The sequence below is a fragment of the Protomyctophum bolini genome (assembly GCF_963924005.1).
Source record: "Protomyctophum bolini genome assembly, chromosome: 22".
Taxonomy (NCBI): Eukaryota; Metazoa; Chordata; class Actinopteri; order Myctophiformes; family Myctophidae; genus Protomyctophum; species Protomyctophum bolini.
In genome coordinates, this window is record NC_137883.1 from 24,603,410 (window position 1) to 24,615,621 (window position 12,212).

A 12,212-nucleotide genomic window follows, 5' to 3' on the forward strand; every position below is an offset into this window, starting at 1 on the left:
CTTCATATCATTAAGTATGTTAAGGCCTATTTGTGCATTCTGCAATCAATATCAAATGAAGAAGTGCTGAAGTCAATTTAGTAAGGCTGTTTGTTATGTCGGGATAACATACTGTATTTCATCCTCAGCACATTCCAAATATTAACCGACAGTCAGAATCAACGTAATGAGAAGAAAATCAATAGTATAATCTTATAATAACGCTCAAGAGTGGTGGAGGACCGATCAATAAATCTATTCTAGATGGTGAATGAGGAAAAATGAATGAGGCAAAAGCCAAATGCAAACAGCCAGGTCTATTTCTAATTATTTTATTGTGGAAATTAAATCAATGACCAAATATACCAGAGTCTGCATTTGTGTCTGTGTCAACAAGATAGCCGTCTCCTTGTTAGAGTATACAGCTCTTTGTGATTTTATATCAGACCGTCAACAGTCATCTCACTAATGGAGAGAGTTGACCGCCTTCCACTTCAGAATTTAAACAATATATCATCTTTAAGGGCCTTTCAAACGTGAAGCGATATAACGCGCCTATACTGTAGTTCATTTTCAATGAGACCTGCGTTTTTTTGCGCAGAGCACTGGAGAGCAGTAACGGTGCGACAACGCAAGCGTATTTACATGAGTGCGGTTTAGTGCACACGCCCGCGACTCACCAGACCTGGATACTGTTTAGCTTTTTTTTTACGCTTGCGTTGCTGCGCCCCTCTTGAGCAGACAGGAGACCTGTCGTTGATCCAGGCAACAACGCCTGCGTTCCTCGATTCCCATTTGAAAGGCCCTTTATGCTATTTATACTAATTTACAGTAAATCTGTTGGATAACATATTAACTGTAAGCTGGATGTGTATACACGTCCTGGGAATCAAAACCACGGGGTGCCTTGGACGTGTATAGGCTTCCTTAGGTCTTTTTTTTTGGCCGTTCCTTCTGCAGTGTACGCCATGTGTTTCGTACATGTGCACTGCCGTTCACTTCCTTGTTTACGGCTCATAACTCTAAATCTAGGGCGCTCTCCATGGTTTTGAGAACTTTTGACCAAAAGGGCAATGTTCTGTCTTCAGGAAGCATCTTGTTTTTTGGAATAGAAACGCTTCTAGAGAGACTTTAGATGAATCAGCGTGAGGTAAGAACGGAAGATTATACCTCCCGGTTTTGGTGGGGAACGGAAGGCTGGGGCTTTTCAGAGAAAAATCTGCCTCATCTGCTGGCACTGTAGCGCCATTATTTTTGGAAGAATTCTCCGGCAAAAAATAGACTATATTGAGACTATAGTCTCTCTGTCGGGTGGAAATCTCATTATGTCCTAAACTGTTACTTTTCAGGAATCAAATTCAGATTCCGGAGCAGCTCAAAGAGCTTGCAGATCTGCTACTTTTGAGGCGTGTGTGTGACGCTGAAGTAGGGCATTAATGTACACAAAATATGTCAAAATATGGAGTTTCTGCCTGACAGCAATTATATTATCCTTATCTCCTCAGATTGACACTAATTCAAAGTAATTATGTTAGATAACGTACTTAAGCTAAGCTAAACTGTAAGCTGAAAGATGAAAACCTGCATTGACATGAAATATGCACTTCAAATTAAAACTACACTTACAGTACAGCACAGTGTGTGCAGTTCTGCAGCCAGAAATGCACATGCTCTTTACGTCACAGCCTTTATCTGATTCTAAATACAACATACTTATGCTATGTCTATGAGCCTATGACAGAATGTCTGTAGAGCGATCAAATAATTGCGATTAATGATTTAACCCGTTTAGACCTGAGACAAGATGTCTTCTAAATCATTTAGATTTCCACGTTTTTCAGTTTTCTGAAAAACGTATGTTAACTTTTTCACGTCAAGGACCCCAGGAACTATATGTAATTGGCCGCCGTCCCCCATCTGAAAATATGTTGTTACCCCCCCCCCTAATATGTTAGGTATACCCCCCCCACCCCAGAAGCAAAGATTTTATATAAAACATTCGCTCTGAAAGAATATATATACAGTATATATATATATTCAAAGATTTGCGCCACATTTTCACGATTTTTCAAAAATAGTCCTGAATTGCGCTTATGACGTTGAACATTGGAACATTATGAAAAAAATATATATACATTTCCGTTTGGCTTTTGAATAATCACAAGTAATTGCAATTAGGCGATTAAGACAGGCCTATAAAACGTGTGCCGTGGATGTTTCTGCTTTTAGATTTGAGCTCACGAGTAATTTATTGTCCGCCTACTGTATGTCCCTGACTTATAAAGGGTGATTTATACATACAGTTATGCATCGTTGTCGCACACAGAGCGTGACACCTGGCATGCAGCAAGCTAATTACAAGCTAATAACTACGTTGTCATATTGTCTCTGTCGTGTAGAAACCTCATATGTCCAAAACTGTTACTTTTCAGTATTAACCCATTCTATCAGGATGGCAACCCCTTTGTGTTTTAAGCATAATGTTATACTTTAGCTTTTGAAAAATAGCAGACCCCATAGCAGCGGCACCGAGTGCCACGCGGTGAGCTTGTAGATCTGCTATTTTTGAAAAATCGTGAAAATGTTGCGCAAATCATTGAATATACTCTTTCAGGGTGAACGTTTTTAACTCAAATCTTTGCTTCTTGGGGGTCGTCGGGACAACATATTTTCAGATTGGGGTCGCAGCCAAATTACTGTATAAGTTTGGGGTTCCTTCACATGAAATAGTTTGAGCACCACTGATACAGAAACATTTTCAGAAAACTGTCATGAATTAGAAGATTTTTTTTTAAATTTTGACTTCAAGTCTTAATGGATTATAGTTCAAAAATAGCAAAAGCAGCACATCTACCATCTCAAAACGTGTCCCGTTGTGCCTCATTTTGAGCTTGCAGATTGGCTACTTTTGATGCTTTTGTGTGACGCTGTAGTTGTATGGGATCAAGTGGGACATTCATGTACAGAAATACACGAAAAGGTAAAAATATGGAGAGATATGAGGTTTCTGCCGACAGCAACAACATAAATCAGGCATAATGATGGCCACGCCAAACAAAACAACAACAACCAGCAATGATGTAATCCAGCATTCAGCTCAGTTGAACACGTTCACAAGTTATCATTAACCATGATGCAAACACTTTCAGAGCTCAGCTCTCCATGTCACACACACACACACACACACACACACACACACACACACACACACACACACACACACACACACACACACACACACACACACACACACACACACCTTAAATGCATAAACAACAGCATCCTTATCACCCCCATACCAACCAAGAAGAGACTGCATAAACAAACCCAAGAAAACTAATTTGTTATTTATGTATGGACCTAATTCCCACAAAATGAATTATCTCCAATTACACTCTACCTATAACAAATTGATTGAAAATGGTAAAATGGTGCATTTATATAGCGCCTTTATCCAAGGCGCTTTACAGAGATTGTGCATTACATTCACCCATTGACTCACATTCACACACCGATGCCGGAGAAAACACTGCACAACGGGAGCAATTAGGGGTTCAGAGTCTTGCTCAAGGACACTTTCACACTAACTCTGGGGGAGCGCGGGTTCGAATCATCCAGCCACTCTACCCCTGAGCCACTGCCGCCAAGATTGTACTCTTAACCCATTCAAAACAGGAGAGCGTCTTTGGCACAAAAAATAAGTTTGAGAACTTTTTTGAAAGGCATTCATTTTGAAGAATCTGCCTCAGGTCTAAATGCAAAAAAAAGGGAGAAAAAAAAAACGCGGCAACACACAAAAACACAGAAGAACACAAATGAAGACAAAAGGGGAGTTTAAAGTGGCGTGTCTCGTTGTGTTATCTAGGGCAGCAGAATGCAGCATGCATTGATCTAGTTCATGTTTACTCCAACAGCACAGTGTGCATCTGTGCTGCTGTGGGGCAGCGCGGTGCAGTCACTGCATGAAGCAGTTTGTGTGGAACACAGCAGTGTTCGCTTCACTCCTCCAAGCACTGCATGCCATCTGCATTTTTACTATAGCTCCACTTTAAAAAAGGGATAGTTCACCCCTTTCAGAACGACGAGGGCACCAGGAAATAATTCCCCATGCATTTTCCCCATAGACGTTTAAAAAGGTATAGTATTTAAAGACCTTTAAAGCCTCGGACAAAGCCAACTCGGCAAGTGACAACTCATGACAATAAACATTTTTTTGAGCTGAACAAATAATTAGAAAGAAGAAAAACAACAAAAGAAAGTGTTGTACCCTGCCCTTTTTTGGTCTTTCTAATTAAAACATGAATTGTCACCTGCTGAGTTGGCTTTATCCGAGGCCTTAAAGGTCTTTATATAAACACTTTTTGAAACGTCTATGGGGGAAATTAATGGGGAATTATTTCCTGGTGCCTTCGCAGGGAGCCGTTGTGGTCATCCAACTATTGGCTTAGGAAAGGACTGGGACAAAACCCAAAATAAATATGCATGAATTAACTCTTAAGTACGCTTTACTTTTCTCTTTTTATGCCCCGCATTTCTGGAGAAAACTCCCAGAAAACTGCAGGTCTGCCTGCCTTATTTCTTTTAAAAACACAACTAAAGACCTCTCTGTTTGCCACTGCCTTTGATTGAGTTACTTTCAAAAGAATATATAATTATTATTTCTCTTCTGCACTGTAACGGTTATGTTATTTATTTTTAAATGCATCCTATTACCATTGAATAATAGCGTTTCCTTTCCCTCATGCTCTGTGTAAAGCACATTGGGTTGCCATGTTGTTGAAATGTGCGATAGCCTACAAGTTACTGCCTTGTCTCTTGTTTTCTGTGTAAAGCACATTGAGTTGCCATGTTGTTGAAATGTGCGATAGCCTACAAGTTACTGCCTTGTCTCTTGTTTTCTGTGTAAAGCACATTGAGTTGCCATGTTGTTGAAATGTGCTATAGCCTACAAGTTACTGCCTTGCGTCTTGTTTTCTTGTACAAACACGGTTATCACCTCCAAGACGTCAAGTACAAACTGGAAACTAGCCAAAGACAAAAAACAGCTACAGAAATAGTTGTTTGGAGAGGGAATTGAGATATTAGATGATAAAATGATGAATTAAAAATAAATAAATAAATAGACAATTCTCTGTGGAGAGGAAGATAAAGACCAACGACGGAGTGTAAAAGAAGAACAATGAATTGCAAAGAGACTAAAGACAAGAGAATGTTCTTCTAATACAAGGGTTCTCAACCTTTAGGCTGGGGACCCCCGGAAATGCTTTGGCCACGTCTCGCGACCCCCGCCCCCCCCCTTCACCCAATACAAATTGACCACTGCAATAACCTTAATAATGAAGAAATTATACATCATAAATAAATAGTGAAACCAGATATAATAATTAAGTAAAGTTTGTGCATGTTATATGTGTACTATGTAAACTCTTAATTTCCATTTTCCAGCCATTCAGTTGCAAAAAAGAAAAGAAGAAAAAAAACATTATCTGGGGACCCCCCCAAAATAATTTGGCGACCCCCATGTTGAGAACCCCTGTTCTATAGACTGCAATGAATGTAGAAGAACAGTAAATGTAATGAATGAATGAATGAATAAATGTAATGAACGTAAATTAATATAGAATAACAGGAAATTAAGTGCAAAGAGACTAAAGAGAACGTTCTAAATAGACACTAATGAGATACAATACTGTGGAGGGAAAAACCACGAAGAGTAGAAGAAAAGGAAACTAAGTGTAAACAGAATAAAGAGAATGCTGCTTTTGAGAGGAGATGTCATGTCGGATGATAGAGTTCTAAACGGCGCGGCTGCTTACCTGGCAGGGAGTCAGAGGACATGCTCTCTTGTCTCCGCATCTTGTTGTGTGTCTGTGTGTGTGGGTGTGTTGCAACGTTGGCTTCGAGGCGTCTTTCTGCTCGCAGCCACCACCGTCCACCACCAGCTTGGAGAGTGAGAGAGAGCCAGCCAGCAGCCCGAGCAGCACGCTGTAGTGTGTGAGTGTGAGTGATGACAGAGTCCGCACGTAGCTCAGCAAGCAGCGCCGACCGGGATAGAGTGAGAGAGCGAAGGAGAGAAAGAGGGTGGGGGGGAGACGTAGCCGTGCGGGAGGAGAGGAAGCGAGTCACCTCACTCCTGTCTGTTTCTCTCTCTCTCTCTCTCTCTCTCTCTCTCTCTCTCTCTCTCATGCTTCCACCAAGTGTTGTTGTTGTTGTTGTTCTCCCAGAGCTGACATCCTGAGCATGGCAGGTAGATGATCACCGACCCACCGCACACAGTGACAGACCTTTGAATGGATGCCTGCAACACACAAACAGAATGCAGGGCATGTATAGTGAAACAGTAATAAAGTAATCACTAAAATAATGAAGTTCTATTTTTCATGGCTAAAATATCAATTTAAATACGACAATCGATGACAGAAATGTAAAAGAAAAAAAGAAAAAACAACCAAAGCTCAAGCTCACAATGCGAGGCTGAGCTTGTGCAGTTGCAGATCGGCTATTTTATCTATTACTAATAATATTAAGTCAATTAATGAAAACAAGTTTAATAAATAAAATAAAAACATGCCCTTCGATTTATCGTGTGGTGTACAGTACTACAGCATCATGTACCGTACTGTACGTGCAGTAATGTTGTGTATGCGGTGAGCTGCTGTCACACACGAGGACAACACACCGACTGGAAAGCGTGCAGGGAAGGATCTGAGGGGGGCATGAGGAGAAGGAAATGAGGGAAGGAAGAAAGCAATCACCTTTAGTGCATGCTTACGCACTCAGGCAGAGGGCCATTACTCTTCCCTCGCTCCCTTCATCCACCCCGCGTAACCTTGCAACGTCTGGTGAATGCCAAGCAACTTTCCAGGCGTGTACTATGCAACTCCACAAACACGCGTGTTTTGTTTTGGCCGTGCGTGCATGCGTGCGTGCAACGTATTTTCAGATGGGGGTCTGCAGCCAAATACAGATAATCCTGGGGGTCCTCGACATGAAAGAGGTTGAGCACCACTGACATAGAAACATAGGATTTTCAGAAAACTTTTAGGATTTAGAAGGCATTTGTAGAATCTGCCTCAGGTCTTAATGGGTTAAATAATGAGAATAAGGGCCGATTCATACTCCTATTTTAGAGCTGAATAAAAGCTTCGGGTGCTACTGCAAATGCTACTGCAAATTTCTGACTAGCCGAAATCATTTCGGCACTACAGCGCCGAAACAGCGATGAAATAGGAGTATGAATCGGCCAGTCAGAGTGAAATATCAAAATCAACCATTATTCCTATCCACAGGCTGTTGACACCAGAGTTACCCTCAGGGAATCAATAAAGGGTTATCGTATCTTCTGACTGAACAATTATTAGAGCAGTCTAGTTTATTCCTGCATCTGTATGTTTCTTGCCTGATATGGTACAGTACAGTATATAGGAAAATATTTACAAAACAAATAGATATGCCATGCTCCGCTCCATTGCTTTCTGTATTCCAGTCAATATTTCCACGGTGTTGTACACCAATACAGCCAAGCTTGTGAGCGTGTACATTTGGCTTATTGTTGGAGGCGATACCAGTATAAATCTGGCTTCTTTTTTTTTTCTATATATTTTTTATCCCACGATTTTGTAACCCATTTTTCACCCCTGTGCCAATCATCTACTGTGATCCTGGGCTCTACACACCCTCCGCCAACCTGGGGAGAGCAACGGACTTAACTCATGCTCCCTTCATGCCTGAGTGTCCAAGTTGCTCCTTTACACCCGTCTGGCTTTTTAAATCTGGCTTTTTAATAAGAAAAGGAGCAGTGTGGTTCAATTGGCCTTCTGCAGGTGTTATTTTCAGTGTCATTAATATCTGATCTACAACCTTCTGTGCAAACACATTGAATGTCATTGTGAATATCGTCTCTGTTGTGGTGGAAACGTCATAGGCATTATGTCCAAAACCGCCACCTTTCAAAATTCTAATTCAAAAATACCAAAGGTAGCAGATCGACAAGTTCAAGATTTTGAGCTTGGATACTTTTGATGCTTTTCCGTAGTATGATCAAGTAGGGCGTTAGGGCCGATTCATACTCCTATTTTAGAGCCCAATAAAAGTCGGTTCGGCGCTGTAGAGCCTACAATGTGACGTCATTTGAGGTTCGGGGGGGGGGGGTACCGTCCTAAAGTGAACTCTTCGGTGCTACTGTAAATTTCTGACGAGCCGAAATCATTTCGGCACTACAGCGGTAAAATAGGAGTATGAATCGGCCCTTAGGGGTAGGCTAGGTTGTGGCGATCAGCCAAAATAATAATACGTTCGTGGAGCGGGTTGGCTGCTCCCCGAACGGCCAGCCTCTGGCAAATATCGGAAACTTTCATTATTAATGGAGTCACGGGAGTGAAAGGAGTTGTTGTGTGCAGCAGACCGGTGGTGGTGTGAAGACAGACCGTATACACAGTATGAACACTTAATGTCTAACAATAATGTTCTCAGATTGGGGTCGCACATGTTACAGTACAGATAAATAGTATCAAATGGGGTCCGTGGCCTAATGCATAAATTATAGGGCATCCCTGAAATTAAAAGTTTGAGAATCACTGCTGTACAGGGATGGAAGGAGTATCAGAGCTAGTTAAAACTCCAACTACACAATCATAATACCATATCAGCCATTACAGACACCAACATACTAATGCGCTGAAATCACACACACACAACAAAATGACCAAAATGCAGTACAGTAGCTATGACTTCACAGTTCACACAGAAGAGGAAAAAAAGGCCCATGCTAATTTAAACTCTGTTAAATGAAGACTATGATGATTGCACAATGCACAGCATATCTGTTCTGTGATTACTTATCTTATTTTAGGAGATTTAAGAGCAAATATGTCTGGAGATGATCGATAGACTGGTGTAATTAGTAAGCAGACAGTGTAGTAAATGCCAAGTAGGGATGAAAGATGGGCTGTGTGTGTGTGTGTGTGTGTGTGTGTGTGTGTGTGTGTGTGCAGTAATGGAGGAGGCAGCTATCTGCTAATGTGTTTACAACGAACCAACACCAGGGCCAGGATCACACGCCCCGGGCCGGGGCAAAGCAGCACCTCACCAAGAGCACTGCTAATAGTTGAATGGATCTTTCACACTATAATATAGTACATATAGTCTAGTATATTATAGCACACATGGTAGAAACTTTGACATAAAACAATCTTAACAAAAATCGAAATCAGTAGTTTCACATTTCTCCAAAAAAAAAAGAAGACAAAAGTAGCTAAAGTGGTTAAGTCTGTCTGTGGGTTTTTATAAATATTTAATCAATGGAAAATATAACATATATACACTAGTAGTACAGGGTCAGTTGGATCGCAGGATTTTTTTTTGCAATTTGCATAAAACGTATGGTTTTGGACAAACAGGGTTTCCGCCCTATACAGCCACGTTATCCTGGTTCATAGGGTACATTTATGGCCCTTGAAATCAGCTTACTCTCCCAGCTGTCCTGCATGCTACATTAACCACCCTCAACCTGCCGTGTTTCTGATTTGGGCATGTCATTATAGGCGGAAATGGTCAAGGCAACTTTTCAAAAGTAGTGAAAATTGCGGTTCCACCAGCTCAGTTTGCAGATTTTGCAGATCAGCTCTTTTCAAAAGATTTGACAACCTGAAATAGGCCATTCTGCACAATGTCTACTTTTACTTTTGTACTTTGTGTTTAGTTTTTTACAATCTTATATAAGTCAGTCATATACGTGTTTAGAATTAGAACACTGGGTGTTTGAGGTGACTTGTGTTCTAGTGTATTTCATATCCATAAATAAACATTTGGTAATTAATTATTACACACACTGGTGTTTAGGTTTTAAACACGTCACATGTTCCAAGGATTTGCAGTCCTACCGGGGAAACTGCCCCCTGTCATGTGATAAGAGGCCTGCTCTCTCCTCATGCATTGAGGGGAAGCATGAGCTCAGTTTGGGGTTCTCCCCAGGTTGGAAAGGGAGAGTAGCACCCAGGATTACAGCTTCTTCAGATATTTACTTGCGCAAGCAGAGCGCGCAAGTAATAATTTTGCCCGGTCTGTGTGCACCGTGCCAGCCAACCCGCTACTTGATGCGTATGCGAATAAAACAGCAAATTTGTGCCTGGTTTGCTGGGACCAGAGTACATGGTGTGTATATGTATCACTAGCTCTCAATATGTAATCTGGTCCCAGCAAACCAGGCACAAACCTGCTGTTTTATTTGCATACGCATCAAGTGGCGGGTTGGCTGGCACGGTTTTTGGCGCAAAGTAACCACAGTATACCGCTAATCAACTTACAACTACATACTCTATATAGTATATGTATAACTGCTCTCAATGATGACGTAAGTAATACAACATTATGTACCATATATCTGGGGGTTTTTCATCACATATCAATGATTTATTTTTCTTTGAAAAACTAAAAAGGGATTTAGAATATTTCTAAATTGATAAAAGTGTATTTCTTATATAGATAGAAACTTGAACCATACTTAATAATACTAGGTGTTTACATGCATAAAGTAGATTGGTAGCAAATAGTTACACCTAATAATTAGACATTTCAAACGTTCCTTCACAGAGATACTGAGATTCCACAGTTTACAGCAGTCGAAAATACTTGCACGCTCTGCTTGCGCACTAGTTGGCCATTCATGGCCTACTAGTGTGCAACAAGCAAGTATGCACTCGACAGAGTGCAGTTCTAGTTATTATTTTTTTCCTCTGCTCAAGTGAAATACAGGATTATATTTGCAATTATTTCTATATTGTGGTAATCCTATAGGGTCTGCTGGTTTCCACCTCAAAAGCAAAGCTGACGAATACCTGGGTGCAAGGCCTTCAAGAGATTCACAAAGCAATCTGATCTTAAAATAGCTGGCAGCTCCTGAAATGATGGTGAAATTGGTGTAATGAGCTCTCCTTCTGGCCTTGGTCAGTATGAAGCAGATTAATTGTTGAATTGTAACTGACAGTTATTTGGCTAGTCAGTTTTATGTTTTTGCAAGAATAGACACACAGTAGGCCTACTGTAAGAACATAACAGTAATCCAGCATGAAAAGTGTGGCTCGTCTCTCAGTGTTAGCTTGAGCGAGAAACTGTCTTATTTTGAGAATATTATCAGGCAGATCTGATTAGTAGCATTTACAAAAACACATAAAAAAGTTGAAACATGGAGATCAGAGGTATCTGCAACAGCAACGATATACAGTACAGTATACTGGTGCTTTAGAGGAAGCACGGTGCGCGCGTACGTGTGTGTGTGTGTGTGTACCGTGCACATCATTTACCAAAGGAATCATCCTTCATGTGGCTCCGATGGCAGCAGGACAGACAGAGAGGTGATGATTATGTTTTATCCTAATCAGGGCGGGAACCCCTTTTGGTGTTTTAAGCATTAAGTTATAATTTAGCTATTGAAAAATAGGCTTTAGCAGATCTACAAGCTCATAGCGCCGAGTGCCGTGAAAATGAGGGGCAAATCTTTGAATATAAATATTCTTTCCGAGCGAATGTTTATAACTCAAATCTTTGCTTCTGGGGGCAACATATTTTCAGATCCGCAGTCAATTACATATAATATTTTGGGGTCCTTGACATAAAAATGTTTGAGAACAACTAACATAGAAACATAGGTTTTTAAGACATTTGTAGAATCCTCCTCAGGTCTAAAATGTTTTAATCAAGGAGCAGCGTGACACTTGTCAAACCTCTGTCATCTGTCACACAGGAATTAATCCATTGAGAGGAAGTGTCCCCAAGCATGTATCCATGCTCGTGCATGCATACTAGGCAAACTATGACTTATGATCATTCAACATCTCCTCAGTTTTGGCAGGATTGGTTTCCAAAGCGTTGCGTAGGTTAAGGTTGGTTTATAGCCCTTATCGCCACTGTTCTGGAACCCAGCTTGCAGGGGCACCCACTGGCCTAGTGGTCCAGAGTAGACACATGCCTCTGGCTTGACAGCGTGTCGCATGTTCGAGTCCCGTTCATGACGACCTTTGCTGCATGTTTCTCCCCTTCTCTCTCTCCCTCTTTCCTGTCCATCTTCACTTGTAACTATCAATAAAGACAAGAAGCCCCTCTAGTCTACACACACCCCCACAATAATAATAATAATAATAACTGATCAAATTGATTAGCTGGATGATCGGATCAACTGTTGCAGCCCCACTGTGGTCTCATCGAGCTGTCTCATAATGATTGAGCTCCAAGGTCTG